This window comes from Grampus griseus (assembly GCF_964374135.1).
Source record: "Grampus griseus genome assembly, chromosome: 10".
NCBI lineage: Eukaryota > Metazoa > Chordata > Mammalia > Artiodactyla > Delphinidae > Grampus > Grampus griseus.
This window is the reverse complement of record NC_139004.1, coordinates 32,768,232-32,785,058: the sequence shown is the minus strand read 5'-3', so window position 1 is coordinate 32,785,058 and position 16,827 is coordinate 32,768,232. Positions and strand designations below refer to the sequence as shown.

The following is a 16,827-nucleotide window of genomic DNA, read 5'->3' as shown; positions in this document are numbered from 1 at the left end:
GAGACAAGGTGATGAGTATCACTCTACAGTTGAAGAGACCGAGGCTCAGAAAACTGAATTAACTTGCTAGGAGCCCCTCAGCTGGGATGAAGCCTTATTGCCATCTACCAGCCCAGAAGCATCTCCCAGGAGCCCGTATGCTGCTCTTCCAGCGACACCCAGAAGGAACAGGACACCCTCTAACGCTGCTGGGAGGCAGAGGGAAGGGGCCAGAAAAAGGTGAGGAGCCTTCAGGAAGGGAGCAGACCACACACGTTGAAGGAGAGCAAGAAGCCGGTGTCCCGGGCAGAGCACGGGCCATGGAGTCAGGAGCCCTGGACTCTAGTCACAGCTCTGTTAGCGATAACTGCATGATCTGGGAAAATCATTTCCTAGGCTTCACTCTAGGTCTCAGTTTCTCCATCTGGAAAATGGAGCTTTGAACACCAGGCCTTTGAAATATCCTGAAGTATACCATGACCACACACTGGAGGTGCATAAAGAGTATTAGCATATCAAAGGCTCTGACAAGTCCTGTAGCAAAGAAATCCATTTTTTTTTTTTCAACTCTCCCACTCCTGCTTCATCACCGAACCCTTCCACGGAACACTTCTTGAGAAACTCTGGAGTAGATCTGGGGTCAGCACTTCAAATGCCTCCACGGGCCAGCAGGAAACATGAAAGCTTGAAGCAGGCCCAGACAAAATACATCGGGACCTGCAGTTAGCTCCAAACCCTGAAAAATTCCTGGTAGCTCTGGGGGCTGAAGAGTCTAGCATTTCTGTTCTGTGAAGGCCTCCCCCAGGACCCATCCGGGGTTTTGATCCCATCTGATCCTCAGCAATTCTGTTGAGAAGGGCAGGGAAGGGGTCAGTACCCTGCGTCACACAGCTGAGGAGACTGGGACCCAAGGAGACCAGAGAATGGGCCCCGGGCCACACAATGGTTCCCTGGTACAGACAGGAGAGATGGTGTCCTATGTACCAAGCACTTGACCTCCATAATCTCATGGAATTCTCACAACAACCCTTTGAGGAGGGCACTGCGGTTATACCCATTTCACAGAGCAAGAAACGCATGCGCAAAGAGGTTCGGGCTTTTGTCCAAGGTGGCACAGCTGGCAAGTGCTACTGTCTGGCTTTCAACCCTGGCAGCCTGAATCCAGAACTCATGCCGTCGGCCCAGCTCTGCCACTCACTAGCCAGCGAGAGAGATCTGATCGTTCTGAGCCTCAGTTTCCTCACCTAAAAACGGGATGATAAAAAGACCTGCACGTGAGGTTACTGTGAAGGTTCAATTTGCAAATATACAGAAGTGCCTGGCATACAGTAGGTACTCGATATACGTGACCTCTCATTCAATACCACATCCTCCTGTGGGAGCTCATGCCTGAGCCTCTGGGCTCTGGGTCTGGCAGCCTCAAAGCCACCCACAGCTTCCTGAAAATTGACCTCTGCCAAAAGTCCAAGGACACAGACCCTCCACCTGGCATCACAGGCCTCCAAGCTGGGGCTCCTCGGGTACCCCATGTAGGTGGGGGCTCTGGAGGTTGGGTTTCCCAGACCCAGGCCAAATCTGGGTCTCATCCCCTGGGGCCCCTAATGGGCCACCTCCCCCTCAGAGCCGGGGGTATCCCCAGCTCACCATGGGTCACAGGCCTCTCCCCACCCTTGCCCCAGGTCACGGGGTGGGGAGGTGGGGGGGGCTCTCCAGCGAGGCAGCTGATATCCTCATGACCTGCCCCAGCCCTCCCAGCCTTAGAGACAACAGTTACAACCCACCCAGAGCTCGCCACACTTCCTGTAGCCAGCTCATCCCCGTTAGGTCACAAGGTGGGCATCACCGCCCAGACGGCTGGCTGCTCAGGGATTTGTATGCCCACTTTAGAGATGAAGAAACGGAGACCCCAACTGAGCCCAGGCAGAGATCTAAGTCATAGAAAGGCTTCTGGCTCCTGGACCAGGGCACAGGGCTGAGCCAGGTCCCAGGCCAGGCCCGGCCCATCTGAGCCAGCCGGGTCAGCACAAAGGAGGAGAAGACTCAGGAGACTCCCAGGGGCCAAGGGGAGGAGGGAGAGTATCTGAGCCCTGAGTCCCACCCATCACCACAGATCCTGCAAGTCTTGGGGTGGGCGGAACATCAGTAAACCTGAGTCCTCCTCTACCACACCGCACCCCAGCCAGGGAAAACGTGCACAGCCCTCACCCAGTGCCTTGAGACAACTCTCACCCTCACCTCTGGCCAGGCCTGGCCCCGCAGCCCTCCACTGACAGGGAGCCCCCACTGGGGGGCTCTCTATCTCCAGACCCCAAGTCAAACACTCACCCCAGGCATCGCCTCCCCTCACTGTCCCCACCCCATGCATGTCATCACCCAGGAAGCCCTCCCTAACCACCCCCTGCCCTCTGTGTCTGCTGACCCCCACCGGGCCCGCTCACCAAGCCACCTTGCTAAGAATTGGGTCCCAACCCCCCAGTCTGCCTCCCACATGTGGAGCTGTGTCTCACCCTGAGCAGGTGCTCCATGAACATCACTGCACGGGAGGGAGATCATCTCTCAGGCGGTGGCCCCAAATATTTTGACCATGACTCACAGAAAAGTATATTTTGTTTGACCCAGGACACACACACACACACACACACACACACACACACACGGAGTGCGTGTACACATGCACATGAAACTCCAAAAAAGTTGTACAAAACAACACTTACCAGTACTGTGCAATAATACACTTGGATGTTTCCCATCATTCTTTTCCATTTAATTTATTACTTCCTTTTCATTTCATTTTCATTGAGACCCACTAAGCTGAGTTCATGGCCAGATTAGGGTCCAATCAGTTGCCCCGATCCACAGTTCAAAGAAGGGCCCTCCAAGGGTATCTGCATAGCCCCGCTCCCTGCCTGGCGCACGACTCTCTGTGTAGCAGGTGCCTAAGAGAGGCATCCATGTGGCGGACACTGACTCCGGCCAGGCCTGTGCTAAGCATTCTCTTATGGGATCTCATTTCATCCTCACGATCACTTTAAGAGGAAGGGACCGGGAGGAGTTTTACATGTGAGGAAACTGAGGCCAGGGTCACGGAGTAAACGGCTTGGGCAGGGGTCAGAGCCAGGCTGCCTGAATCTGGAGCCACGTTCATGACCATCCTGCCCCGTCCTGCCCCCCAGGGGAGTGGCCTTCAACTCCTCTCGAAAGTCCACCCACTGGCAGGGAGCTCTGCCCAAGGAAGTCCATTCCCTCCCACTACGAAAAAGTCATTACCTATATCAATGTCATTCTTTATATTTGTTGACTATGTTATTGGAAATTGTACAAAGAGAAGACAGGGCTCCTGGCCGGAGCTGACTGGCCGTGAGGCGGGCCCCCACCCCTCTCACAACACACCCTACTCCCTCCTCTCCACCCGCCCACCTCCAGCCGAACCCAGAGGAGGTCCAGCAGGGCTATGGCAGACCATCCTGCTGTTCTCCTCACTGACAGCACTGCCCTGGTAAGTCACGCGATGCCTCTGTGCCTCCGTGTCCCCATCTGTGAAATGGGGATGATGACAGCGCCCACCTCATAGGGTGAGTGTGAGGGTCCAAGGGGCTGGTACAGGTCAAGCATTTGGCCCAGCATCTGACGTGGAGTGAGGCCTGGAAACAGGAGCTCTTAATAGTATCCCCAGGCCCCACTCAAATCCTCGCCATCAGAGATAATCCCCGTGAACCTGGTGTTTTGCTGTTTGCGCACAAACATGCTCACATGCAGGTACGACGTGAACCTGCGCCAGGTGCCGTTCTGAGCGCTCTCCGTGAATTAAGTCTTTTAATCCTCAGAATGAACCCACACGGTGGGCACTGTAACTGTCATCTCCATTTTACAGAAGAGGAGACTGAGGCCCCAGGATCACAGAGCTGCAAAAGCGGCAGGGCCAGGACTTGAACCCAGCTGGCCCGGCAGCGTCTGCTCCCAGTCTTGACGTCAGTGCGTATTTCCTGCAGCCTGGCCGCCGGGCTAAGTGCATCACGCCCATTACCTTCTCACCAGAGGCTCAGACGAGCCCGGGAGAGGAGGAGAGGAAGCAGGGAGCGCGTAGTTACACTGCCCAGGGCTGCACGGCTCCGCAGAGGTGGGACTGGCAGTCTGCTTCTCCTGATTTCACATGCTTTCCACCATCCCATCCCCTCTCTCCCCAGCCCCTCCCTTCACCACCTGCTTCCCCAGCCCTGACTCCGCTCAAAAGATACCCACAGGCCAGCGCAGCCTGCGGGACCTCATCCCCACTAACTCAGCTCCCCAAAGACATCCCCCCACCCCCACCCCCCCCCCCCCCCCCCCGCCACACGCACGTGCACACATGCCCGCGTAACTGGAGAGGGGAGCGCCCTGGAAGGAGGCTCCCAGGAAGGCTCAGCTCTTCGGGGGTCCAGAGCCCAGGGCCGTGCCCCTGGCCCCTGTGCCGGCTCCAGTTTCCTCATTTTCCCCAGGGCTGGTTCTCACCCAGCCCCCCGCACCTTGGCCTGAGAGGAAGTTGCACAATCCCCTGGGAGCTGCAAGTGTGCTGAGGATTACTCACAGTGCAGAGGGAACCACACGCCCGGAAGGCCTCTCACACAACCCTACCCAACGCCGATGGGCTCCCAGCTCCCATCTCGTGGACCCGGGGCTCCAGGCCACCTACAGGGTCCCTCCCTACTCCAGACTGAGCCGATGACAGCCCCACTGCCCACAGAGCCACACAGGGCCCCAGGCCAAGCTGCCCCTGCCCCGAGATGGAGAGGCACAGAGGGGCAAGGATCTGCAGGAATCCTACTAGGTCCCGGGCGGGCCAGACCCTAACCCACACATCCTCCCTGTCCCTCCTGGAGGTGTGTGCCCCCTTAGCCAGAAGCCCCACGGTTCACCACTTTCCTGACTGACCCCACACCTGTGACCTCAGCCTTTGGCCTTCCCAGGGCCTCCAGACACCCAATTCACACTCTCACTCTGGCCCACCTTGAAATGGACCCTGAGACCCAGCACAGTCCTGTGAAGCTCTGGGGAGATCTGAGCCACCACACGATTCTCACTTGTGGGAAGATGCTCTTGCTACACTTGAGGTTTCAGAGGTCCCTCAGCCCCCGAAGCACTTCTCTAACAGCCTGAGACACTTGACATTTCGCTAGTGTTTCTTTCTGGTGGCTAAGGGACTCCCACCTCTGGTAGTTAGATACGGCTTGTCAAGAAAGGCAGGCAGTCACTGAGCTGTCGTCAGTCATCTACGCCTGGGGTGGATGAGTTTACTAGGCCCTTGCACAAGAGCATGTCTCAGGAAGGGATAGTGTGGTGGCGGGGAGGCTAGGCACGCCAAGGCTCCTGAAGACGCAGGGGGTGAGGTGAGCCTCAGAATGGGGAGGTCAAAGAGGCCCAGAGAGCTCTGACCCAGACTCTGACCCAATCCTGGGCCCTCCCTGAGATAGCAAACTCCAGAAGGACACAAAGCTTGGCCTGGGTGTACAGAGCCCCTAAGGATGACCTCTGGCTCCCACGCTTCACCACCGGACTTGAAATGGGGCCTCAGATAAGGAGTATGATAAGCACCTCTTATCACCCCAGACAACCTTGGACTCCCACCCAGCTGAGGACAAAGTCAGAAATGGTTTTTCCTGGGCCCCAGGGCTCCCCAGAGAGCCCCTCATTTCTGCAGCCCTCATCAAAAGGCAGGGGCCCTCGGGGCAGTTCCCCCACAGCCCTCTGAGACCTGGAGTAGCAGGAGGCCCACGGCCATCACCTGATGCCTCCAGCTCACTGGATGGACAGGGAGCACAGTCGAGGGGAAGGGCCGGCGCTGGAAACCCCCCACCCCCTGGAAACAATGGCCATGGGCCCCTCTGCCGGGATGCTCCCCAAGATGCCTACACAGCCACCCTCTCCCCAGTCCTGACAACAACCTATGAAGGGGAGGGGGCAGCAACACTTGCCACCGTCCTTTTGAGATGAGGACACTAGGGCTCAAAGCATTTAGTCACTTCCCTAGGGCCACACAGCGAGGTCATGGCAAATCTCAGGTTCCTGGATCCTTCCCTAGAACAGAGTTTCTCAACCTCAACACGGCTGACACTTGGGGCCGGATAACTCTTTGTTGCTGGGCTGTTCTGAGCATTTTAGACCCGTTAGCAGCGTCTCTGGCCTCTACCCACTAGATGCCAGTAGCATTCCCTGAGTTGTGACAACCAAAAATGTCATCAGACATTGCCAAATGTCCCCTGGGAGACAAAGAGAACTACTGCCCTAAAAGGACCTGAAAGTCGGGCACCTGCCAATTCTAAATTGAAGGGTATCTGCTGGAGCCCTAGATGTGCCAGGCAGGAGGGCCTGAAGGTGCTGGTAAGTACCCTGTCGGCTCAGTACCCTCTGGGCAGAGCTGCCTCCTTGGCAGCCAGTGCCACTTGGGAATCTCGTCCCAAGACCACCTACCCCTCGCCAACCTATAAACCAGCCCCCTCCCTGGCATTCAATATTTCAGTGGTCTTTCAATGATCTTGATCACTCACCCCTGTGAGTAAAAAATTTTGAGCACCCCCAATATTAGTTCCTTTTCTCAGGAATTGCTTATAAATACCAGTGTATTAATATATCATGCCTGTGAGCAAACATACACAAAAATAGATCTATAAAAAAGGTGAGGAGGGAAATATAAATTACACCCATGATGAGATACTGTTACACGCTCACCAGTGGGACGGAACTGAAACGGTCCACCAATACCAAGTGTTAGTGAGGATACAGAGCGATAAGAACTCTTAGGTGTCACCAGTGAGGAGTAAATTGGTGCAACCACTTAACACAGTATTTACTAAAGTTGAAATATGCATTGCATACCCTGTGCTCTAGCAATTCCGTTCCGGGTTATATGGACTCTGGAGAAGTGTATGCACCAGTGTACCAAGAAGCAAATTCCAGGATGTTCTTACGGCATTGTTCACAGTAGCCAGAAAAGGAAAGCAACCCAAAGGTCCATGAGTGGCGGGATGGATACAAATATGGTAACAAGTTCATACAGGGGATACTATACAGCAGTGAAAATGAACACACCACAGCTACACACAACAATGGTGGACGGATCTCACAACGTGACAAAAGAACATGTTCAGTGTCATTCCAGCTCTAGAAACTCAAAACCAGGCAAAACTAAACTCTCTTGCTAAAGGATGCAGGTACAGGTGGTTACATGATAAAGGAAAGCAAGGAACCGATTATCTTGAAAGTCACAATAGTGGTTTGCCCTGGGGGAGGGGCTTATGACCAAGGTGGGGCACACAAGCTGATTTCAGAATGCAGGTTACATTCTGTTTCTTCATCTGGGTGGTGGTAACCTGGGTGTTCACTTTTTTTTGTTTGTTTGTTTGCGGTACGCGGGCCTCTCACTGTTGTGGCCTCTCGCATTGCGGAGCACAGGCTCCGGATGCTCAGGCTCAGCGGCCATGGCTCACAGGCCCATCCACTCCGCGGCATGTGGGATCTTCCCAGACCGGGGCACGAACCCGTGTCCCCTGCATCGGCAGGCGGACTCTCAACCACTGCGCCACCAGGGAAGCCCGGGTGTTCACTTTTATAATTATTTATTACATTATCCATATAGGTTTATGCTCCTTTTGGCAATTATGCTATATTTCACCATAAAAGGAGGGACAAAACGATGAGATAGAAATACATAGAAATAGAAGTTCTAATATTTTCTTCTCTCACCTGGCTTTGAAAACCATTACGATTAGGCCAAACCTACTGGATGAAAAGCTATAGTTAGTCACAGGTCTGGAGGAGCCAGTGACACCCAGGGCTGTCTGTAGAGGGGCTCCTCCAGCTGGCCCAGACTATGGGCTGCCCCTCAGCCCACAGGACCAGGCCCTTTCATCTCCCACCCACCCCGGGGCATCCCAGCCACCACATGCCCCTGGTGGCCACGGGCAGGGGGTTGCATGATGCTGGGCTCCCTCGCACCCACCTCACCCTGCCCTGGGCCATTCCTCTGGGTCCCCGACAGCAGAGCTCAGAGGTCCACACTGGGAAGGCCCTAGGGGAGCAGGGCGGGCCTCACACACCCTCTAAATACACCAAAAGAAGGAGGGAGGCAGAAAAATGAAATGAAGGAGATGAAGCAGGACAGGGAGACACACCCGCATCTAGGCCTGATGTTCCAGATGTCTTGGAACTAGATGAAAGGTCAGAGGGATAGGGATGTGGGGGCAAAGGAAAGAGGGGGAAGAGAGGGATGCTGGAGGTGGGGTGGGGGAGCAGAGGCACTGCTCCGGTTCCAAGCCCAAGTCTTGGGGCTCAGCAACAGGTGTGCCCAAAGATGCCTGAGCTGTTGCACCCAATTTAGCACCGTGTGCCCCAGGGCCCAGAGCTTCAAATGACAGGCGGGTAGCTCAGGAGCCAGCAGCCTCCCTGTGGTTTCACCTCTCACTCAGCAGCCTCTAGGCCTCTGGAAAGAAAGGACCCTGTCCAGGAAGGAAGACTCCTGGGCCTGCCTGCAGAGGTGACCCTCGGGTGAGAGGACCCATGGATCGAGAGAGCCACCCTTTCTGGAGCTCAAGGGGTGAGAAGGGCTGAGCCAAGGTCTCAGTGCTGGCATGAGCCCTTCTGTAAAAACTCTCTCTGGACCAAGGAAGAATGCCCTTCGGGGGGGAGGGGTAAATTGGGAGATTGGGATTGACATATACACACTACTATATATAAAATAGATAACTAATGAGAACCTACTGTATAGCACAGGGAACACCACTCAATACTCTGTAATGGCCTAGATGGGAATAGAATCTAAAAAAAGAGTGGATATGTGGATATGTATAAACTGATTCACTTTGCTGTACACCTGAAACTAACACAACATTGTAAATCAACTATACTCCAATAAAAATTAATTAAAAAAAAAAAAGGAAGAATGCTCTTCAGACCAAAGGGCCAGGCGTTGACACATTTGTGGTCATTTAGTCCACGGCTCTGTACTATCTCACATCACTCTGCCTTTCACTGTCCTCTGCAGTTACTGAAATTCCCCACCAGGCTATCAGTTTTGGGAGAGGAGCCGTGTCTTTATTCCCACCCACCCTGCTTGGCCGGCACAGTGCCAGGCCCCCACTCAGTCCGTGCCTGCTGACCCCAATGGATGCTGGAGCGGGTCCCCCGCACTCCCTGGATCCCGGTCCCCTCCTCTCGACAACACAGGGGCTGCGCCAGCCGGCCTCTGAGGCCCACAGCCCTGCAGCTCCAATCAGCCCATGGCAAAGCCAGAGGGTGCCTCGCTGGCAGGGGCAGCTGAGAGCACACCTGGCCAGGGCAGGGAGGGGACAGAGGTGGCAGGGGGTGGACAGGATAGTGTGTCACCTCCTGGCCACACTGCACCCCTCAGGGATGTAAGAGCTGGGGCAGGTGCTGTCCCCAAACCAATTGTAAACAAGCAGAGGACAGGCTGTGATTTCCCTAGGCAAACAGGAGAAAACGAACCGGAGCCCCACCCCACAGACCCACTGGTAGAACTGGGGTGGGGGGTGGGGGGGTAGGGGGCAGGGCTGCTGCTGCAAACTCTCCGCGGGGAGGGACAGGCTGCGAGCCCCATGCTAGAGCCAGGCTGGGCCTGGATCACTGTGGGCAGAGGCAGGGAGCTCCTCCTTGTACAAGTTCCTGGGAACCAGTCCCTGGGTCTTAAATGGTGATGTTCCTGCAGGGCAGAGACCACGGGTAAAGCATCTGTGTGTCTTCGCTTCTGAGCACACGACTGGGGCCCGATTCACGCTCGCTCACTCACTTCATAAAGCTATACTGAGCACGCATTACACACCAGCCTCTCTCCAGGCACTGGCGATACTGCATCCTACAAGACAGACCCCACCCCTGTGCTCAGAGTGTGACCTTGGAGCAGTCCATTCATCTGCAGATTGATGGGCTCTGACTCCAGTTCCTCTCACCACCCCCCTGCAGGGCTGGAGGACCTACTGTCACCTCTTCTCACCCCCCAGAAGGCTTCCCTGAAACTCCCCCAGCTTCCAAGGAAGACTCCACCTACACAGGCCTCCCAGTGAAACCCCACTGTCACCCGGCTATCTGCTGCCCTCAAGGCCCAGGACCCCCTGGAAGATGATGGACATCCCTCCTCCGAACAATGGCCCCCCCCCACCACTCCACCGCCTCCAGGCCGGGTGAAGAAAGGAGAAGGAAATGGCTGTTTTTTTTTTTTTTTGCGGTACGCCGGCCTCTCACTGCTGTGGCCTCTCCCGCTGCGGAGCACAGGCTCCGGACGCGCAGGCTCAGCGGCCATGGCTCACAGGCCCAGCCGCTCCGCGGCATGTGGGATCTTCCCGGACCGGGGCACGAACCCGTGTCCCCTGCATCGGCAGGCGGACTCTCGACCACTGCGCCACCAGGGAAGCCCGGAAATGTCTATTTCTTGCATGTGTATTATCATTTTTATTATTAACCAAAAAATGCAATTCAAACAGTGATCAAACACCCCCCACAGGGCGGGAGAGTAAAATAACATGATGGGTCTTTCTACACCTGCATTTTGGGCTGCTTTGGACACCTCCACCCTGGTGCCAGCAACGCCACCCTGGCTCCAAGCACTTTTACGGGAGCTTCAGACCCCACCGCCCCCGGGTCCCGATGACTCTCGGGGCTGGTGTTGTCCACCTCACCCTGCCTTAAGCAGTAACTATTTCCTGAGCACCTGTCCTGAAGGGTGGGGCTAAGACTGGACCCTGGTCAATTTAATGGGAGGTGAGGGCAGAAAGTCAGGATGGGGGAGGGAGGGCTGACCATACCAGAGACTAGGGGTCACCAAATGGTCTCAGAGTGGTTCCTACCCCTGGGGACCTGGATTCGAAAAGGAGACAGGCCTAAGAGACCCAAAGCAAGCGGAGACCCAGGAAACAGATAGCTCTGGCCTGGGGAGCTGCAAAACAGTAGGTTATCAGAGCGGGGTCCCAGGACCGGAAGCATTAGCATTACCAGCAAACGTGTCAGAATTGCAGATTCTAGACCTATTGGAATTTGCAGACCTACTCAGTTAGAAACCCTGAGAGTGGGGCCCAGTAAACTGTTTGAACAATCCTGCAGTTGATCCTGATGCCCACTCCAATTTGAGAACCACTGTCCTAGAGACAGGGCTTTAGAATCATCAGACAAAATTTTCTTTTTTCTTTTTTTTTAATATTGATGCCTAAGCCCCTCCCTGAAGACTCAGATGCAACAGTTTTTTTTTAAAAGAGCTTCCCAGGGCATCACAACATCCAGCTGGAGCTGCAGATGGAGCAGTCCCCTGGTCTCCTGGAAGGGTGTGCCTTTATGGACAGAGGATTTGCCTATAGGGAGGGGAGTAGGGGAGGGGTTGCCAGGAGAAGGGACCAGCATGAACAAGGGCTGGGACGAGGGAATATGGACCATGGGTTTCTGGATGGTCTGTTGGAATTCCTGGATTAATCCCATGGCATCACATTTGATTCTGGGACCCCGCTGTGTGGATAGAAGACAAGAAGGTGGCCTGGCCCCAAGGAAGCTGGACAAGGGTGGGGGTGACCAGACCTAATTTCTCTTCCTCCTCATGCCCACACTTAAGAGACAGGAAAGAAAACTGGTGATGACTCTGCCTCTTGCTTCTGCCCCTCTCGGCTGCCCTCTGCTCTCACCCACTGCCCCCACTGCCCCATAGCCAGCAAAGCACTTCCTGTGGGCACGGTAAGTTCCACATCCTGCCTTATGGCTGAGATTTTATCTCTACTTTTAGTGGCATTGCAGACAAGGAGATCCGTATCTCTGGTCAGAGTGCAGGAGGGCCAGGCAGCAGGAGGGCAGGGGAAGGGCCTCTGGTCAGGAGTGAGTAGTAAGTGACCAGGCCAGATGCTATCCTAGGAGTCCCAAGGGGCAGGGCAGGGCAGGGGAGGTAGAGATGCTGCAGGCATGGCCAAATCTGCTACCTTGTTAATTGTGGAGACCGAGCAGGGTGTGGGACAACAGGGAGTGGTGGGGACTGTGGCCATGGAGTCTGCAAAGCCCCATATAAGGCATTTTGCTCGAGGCTGCTAGACCCAAGGGAGAGGCCTGTTTGCAACCCATAGGTCTTTATTTCTCCCCTAGAGCTCCCTATGCCTCTGTTTCCTCACCTGGAAATGAGAAATAAAGACATTATAGAAGTTAATTATGATAATTAACATTTTTTGAGCACGGCACTGTTCTAGGTCCTGTACATGCTGCAAGCACCCACACACTTAGCCCTCCCTACAGCACTATTAGGTAGGTGCTACTATACTCCTCGATTTCTAGGTGTGGAAACAGAGACACAGTGCGGTTTAGCAGCTTGCCCAGGGTCACACAGCTGGTAAGTGGCAGAGCTGGGATTCCAAGCCAGGTAGCCTGGCCCTGGAGCTCATGCTCTAGGGTACACTTAGCCCAGCGCTCAATACATGGTAGCTATGGCTCTGTCCCAAGAAAAACTGGCTGGTCGCTCCACGGGGCCAGGCTTTAGCGAAAGCTCTATTGAGTGGACTTGGGCAGCACCTCCCCTCTCCCCTGCACCCCATACCCAACCCTTTCTGAAGCCTCTCCTGCCTTGGTGCCTCTGCGGAAGATGGATAGAAGGCTCGCGCTGGAGGGGACTCCACAGATGATCTAGGTTCACAGATACGGAAACCGAGGCTGAGAGAGGCAGGCACCGGTCATGGCTACACAGAGGGAGAAAATTTGGGCCACCTTTGCAGTCTACCACACTAATAAAGAGAAATGGGCAGGATGGAGGAGAGGGTTGAATAAGGGTGGGAATGGGCGCTAAAATGTGAGGCAGGTCCCAGGTCATGTCAAGGTATATTTTATACAATATCACTATAGGTATTTTGTGATACCACACGGCCTGTCAGAGCGGGGTCTCCCGGGTTCTTCTCACGACTCCCTACTGTCCCCTTCTCACCCAACAGCCCCCCAGCCTTTTCTCCACATCTGATTAAACAAGTGCTTACTAAGGGCTCCATTGTAGGGGAACGTTTGAGGTATCCAAGGAGCCCCAGGAAGCCTTGTCTGAACCCATCTCTTCCCCGGGCCGGGCAGGAGAGTTCTTGCCAGGGGTCCTTCGTCACCTGTGTCAGCAGCTCAGAAGAGCATCCAGGAGACAGGTATGTCCTGGGGCAGGGGCTTCAACAAGTCCCACCCCTGCTCAGAGCAGGAGACCCCGGAGGGGGAAAAGAAGGTTCCTGCATCACGACACACCCTGCCTTTTAAGACAGAACTCCTGGGAAACCCTGAAGTGGTCTTCTGCAGGGATTGAGAACATGGATTTCGGACTCAGTTGGGCCTGGGTTAGAATCCCTACCACTTCCAGGCTATGTGACTTCAGGCAACCTGCTTAACTTCTCTGAATCAGTATAATGAAAATAATAAGTCCTACCTCATTCTGAAGAGTAAATATACAATAAATGTTGAGAAATATTATTATAACTAAATTTTATTACAATATTGTTCTATTATAGCATAAAGAGAATAGATGCATATTCTATTAATTTAAGTTATCGTTACACTCTCATAGACATGCATATACACAATTCATCTATATACATGTATGTAGACACCTATAACCTCATAACCACAAACTCCCATCAATCACATACACCCCACACTGACATACAGAGCAGCACCCTGGACTCACCATGTACCAGGCACCTGACTCCTTACAGCAGCCTGTGAAGTTTGTACATTTTTATCTCCCTCTTTTCAGATGAGGTTACATATATTATATGCAAAAACAACCACTGTATCCTGGGATGTGGACACTTCTGGCAGCTCTGGGAACTCTGAACTCCCTCCCTCTGTATCAGAGGAGGCCAACCCAATTTCCACTGTCATCTCCAGGGCAGCCCCAAGCTGGGCCCCAAGTGCTGACTGCCCTCCATCCCTAGGACAAAGGCCCAACCTGGCTTTCATGCCAGCTGCGGTTGGGGAAACCCCTGCTGCCTGCAGAAACCAAGTTGACTTTGAAAAGGAAGAGACAGAAGCCAGGGGGTGGCTAGGCCACTCCCTGTGGGGGCAGGTGCTAAGTAACTCTATAAACTCTGGCTAATGATGCAATTACAGCCATAAACAGAGCCCCAGGAGGGATCCAGGCCAGAAGCCAGACCCTCAAAGGGCAGCCAGGCCTGAGAGGTGGGAAGCCCCTCCCACCTGCTTTCCAGCCGAGAGGCTGAAAGGGAGGCCTCACTGGCCCTGGAGGTGAGCACTGGGTACTCCCATCATCCCAGAACCCTGGATGGGCTCCTGCCTGCCCTGGCCCACCCTCCTACCCACCACTGACTGTGAGTTACCAGGCCATCAGCCCACAGAAGCCCAGGGGCTCTCCCTGGATTGAGTGCTCACCTGAGGAGATGTCCTCAATCCCTGCACCCCTTCCATGGGACACAGAACCAGGAGGCCTGGGTTCCCATTTGGCTGCACCTCACAGAGCTGAGCTGAGGACAAAATAGCACTGCAGCTGTAACAGGCCTTGTAAACTGTGAGCAACATTGGCTGCTCTCCCGCACAAGCAGAGCATAGAGTCACCCTAAACAGCCCTTCATTTACACTCTCTGGTTCCCGACTCACATCTAGAAGCCAGGAGGCAGGCAGAATGAAGGGGTCCAAGTAAATTCCACGGCTGGGGAAACTGAGGCAGGGCTCCCAAGGCAGCCAGCCCTTCCCCTCTCCAGCCTCTTCTGGCCTGGCTGTCTCTCTCCCAGACTGCGATCTCCCTGAAGGCAGGGCCTGGGGCCATCTCTCAGGCTGGGAAGAGTGAAGGCCTCAGAGGGCACAAGCCAAGGAACGAAGAACTGCGATCTGACCTGAGGGCACCCACAGCTGGTGGCCTTGGAGGACACCAGAGACCGGCCCCTACCTTCCCCTCCACCGCCAGTTGCCCGAGAGTGCCAGGTCTTGGGCCGGTGGAATCTCAGCTCGCAGGGTCCTGAGCCCACATCCCAGAGGTGTCACTGGGGACCTGAACCGGCCTGTCCCCTTCCCTGCTCACCCAAGCACCCCTCTCTCAGGGTGGGGGGTGGGGTCTGGGCGGCAATTAACTGACACTTCCCCAGAGAACACTAAGCCAAAGAGCTAAAGTTTAGTCCTGAAACTGTTCGCGCAGAACCATCCCCAGAACAGACGGGCGGCAGGAGTGGACGGGGCATCTGAGAAGGCCCCCGCGGTGAGGGGCTGGCCTGGAACGAGGAGGGGGTGGGGGAGCCCTGGGCAATGCGGGCGCTCGCGCAGACGAGCCCCGCCCCAGGCGCCCTCTCCCCCTCCCTCCCTTCCTCCCTCCCCCTGGGCGCTGGGCTGGGGCGCGCCGGGCGGCTTCAGCGCGAACCTGCTCGCGCAACCCTGAGCAGCTCGGGGCAGCCGTGCGTGAAGCCAGAACCCCCGGCGGGAGGGGGCCGAGGGGCGGGGGAGCCGAGCTGGCATCAGCCCGCTCCCTTCGAGGAGGCGAGCGCACTCGCTGCGGCCGAATAGCTGATCGGGGTACCGGGAGGAGGGGAGAAGAAGGAGCGCTGACTCGGGGGCGGGACAGCCTGAGGTTGGGCGGTGCGGACTCAGGGAATCGGGGGGAAGGAGGCGTGTTTTCCGGGATTCGGGACCGAGAAGAAGGGGGATACTCAGGGGGCGGGCAGATGGCTGGGAGCTCCAGGGAAGGTAGAAAGAGGGGCGTGCAGTGGGTGAGCTCTGGGGTTGGGATTCCCTAAGGTCGTGGAATAATGCAAGGGGGAGAAAAAGACTGCGCTCAGGGATACCGGGGGACTCTGGCAGAGGCGGCTTCTTCAAGAGGCCGAGGGGGAGGAAGGGACGGGAAGGGAGGGAGGGATGGTACTTCCACCCGCCCCCCCCTCAGCTTCCAGCAGCCCGGCCCCCGGGGCGTGGCGCCGCTCCGGCCCTCCCATTCCCCCGGACCATCCAGGCAGGGCCTGGCCCGGCCGGAGTCGGCCCCCGCACACCTCCCCTACCTCCGGCGCCCTCCCCTGTGCCACCCGCCCCAGCCGCGTCCGGTGGAGAAGAAGTGGGCGCCGGGCCCACACGCCCTCAAACTTCTTGCAAGTTCACTCCCACGTCTCCCGCCCCTTCGACTCCCAGCTCCCGGGCCGGGAAGGCCCGTGCCCGCCACGGCCCCTCCCGCCTGGTTACATAAGGTCGCAGAGAAGCCGCCCCCCGGCCGTGGCCTGAAGGGAGGGGCTGAAGGGGCTCCCAGGCTCCGCGGGCAGCGCCGCCCCGGCCATGCGCCGGGCGTCCCGGGCTAGACGGACAGCGGGGCGGGTGGCAGCGCGGCGCACACGGTCTCGCTCCCCTTTCCAGTCGACACCCCCACCCACCCACCTGTCTCCCGGACCCACTGGATCGGAGCAGGGGAGCCTGGGTCGGGGGTTCCGGGCCCTCCGCGCACCCCTTGCCCCCCAGCGCTGCTCACCTAACTATGAAGGTCAATCCGTCCGCCGCCCGCGCCCCGCGGCTCCGGCAACTTGTCCCAAGTTCAGGTGTCCGGCCCGAGAGCTGTGCCGGCCACCCCCTCCCGGGCTCCTCAGGCTCCGCGCCACCAGGGAGGCCCGCCCCTGTCCGCCCTTCCTTCTGCCGTCGGCGCCGCCGCCGCTCCCTACGTCCAGCCGGCGGCCGCCGCCTCCGCTGTCACCGAGCCCCGCGCCCGGCGCCGGGGCCCTTGCTGTCACTCCGCACTCACTTCCCGCCGCGCCCGGCAGAGGGCAGCACCCTACCCCGCGGCCCCGCCCCGCCCCGCCCGACTCCGCCCCACGTCGGCCTGCCGCGGAGCCCGCTGGGAAGCGTAGTCCTCCCTGCAGCTCGGCTAGGCATGCCGGGATTTGTAGTCCCGCT

The 16,827-nt window shown here is 56.6% G+C and overlaps 1 protein-coding gene across 1 annotated transcript in view; it reads right to left on the bottom strand.

Annotated features, from left to right (window-relative positions):
* Positions 1 to 16,654, bottom strand: part of TFEB (transcription factor EB) — a 47,935-nt gene extending 31,281 nt beyond the window's left edge. The window contains exon 1 of the mRNA XM_082662739.1: positions 16,409 to 16,654. The gene's annotated coding sequence lies outside the window, so the exon portion shown is untranslated. The remainder of the gene's footprint in view (positions 1 to 16,408) is intronic.
* Between the last annotated feature and the right edge of the window lie 173 nt (positions 16,655 to 16,827).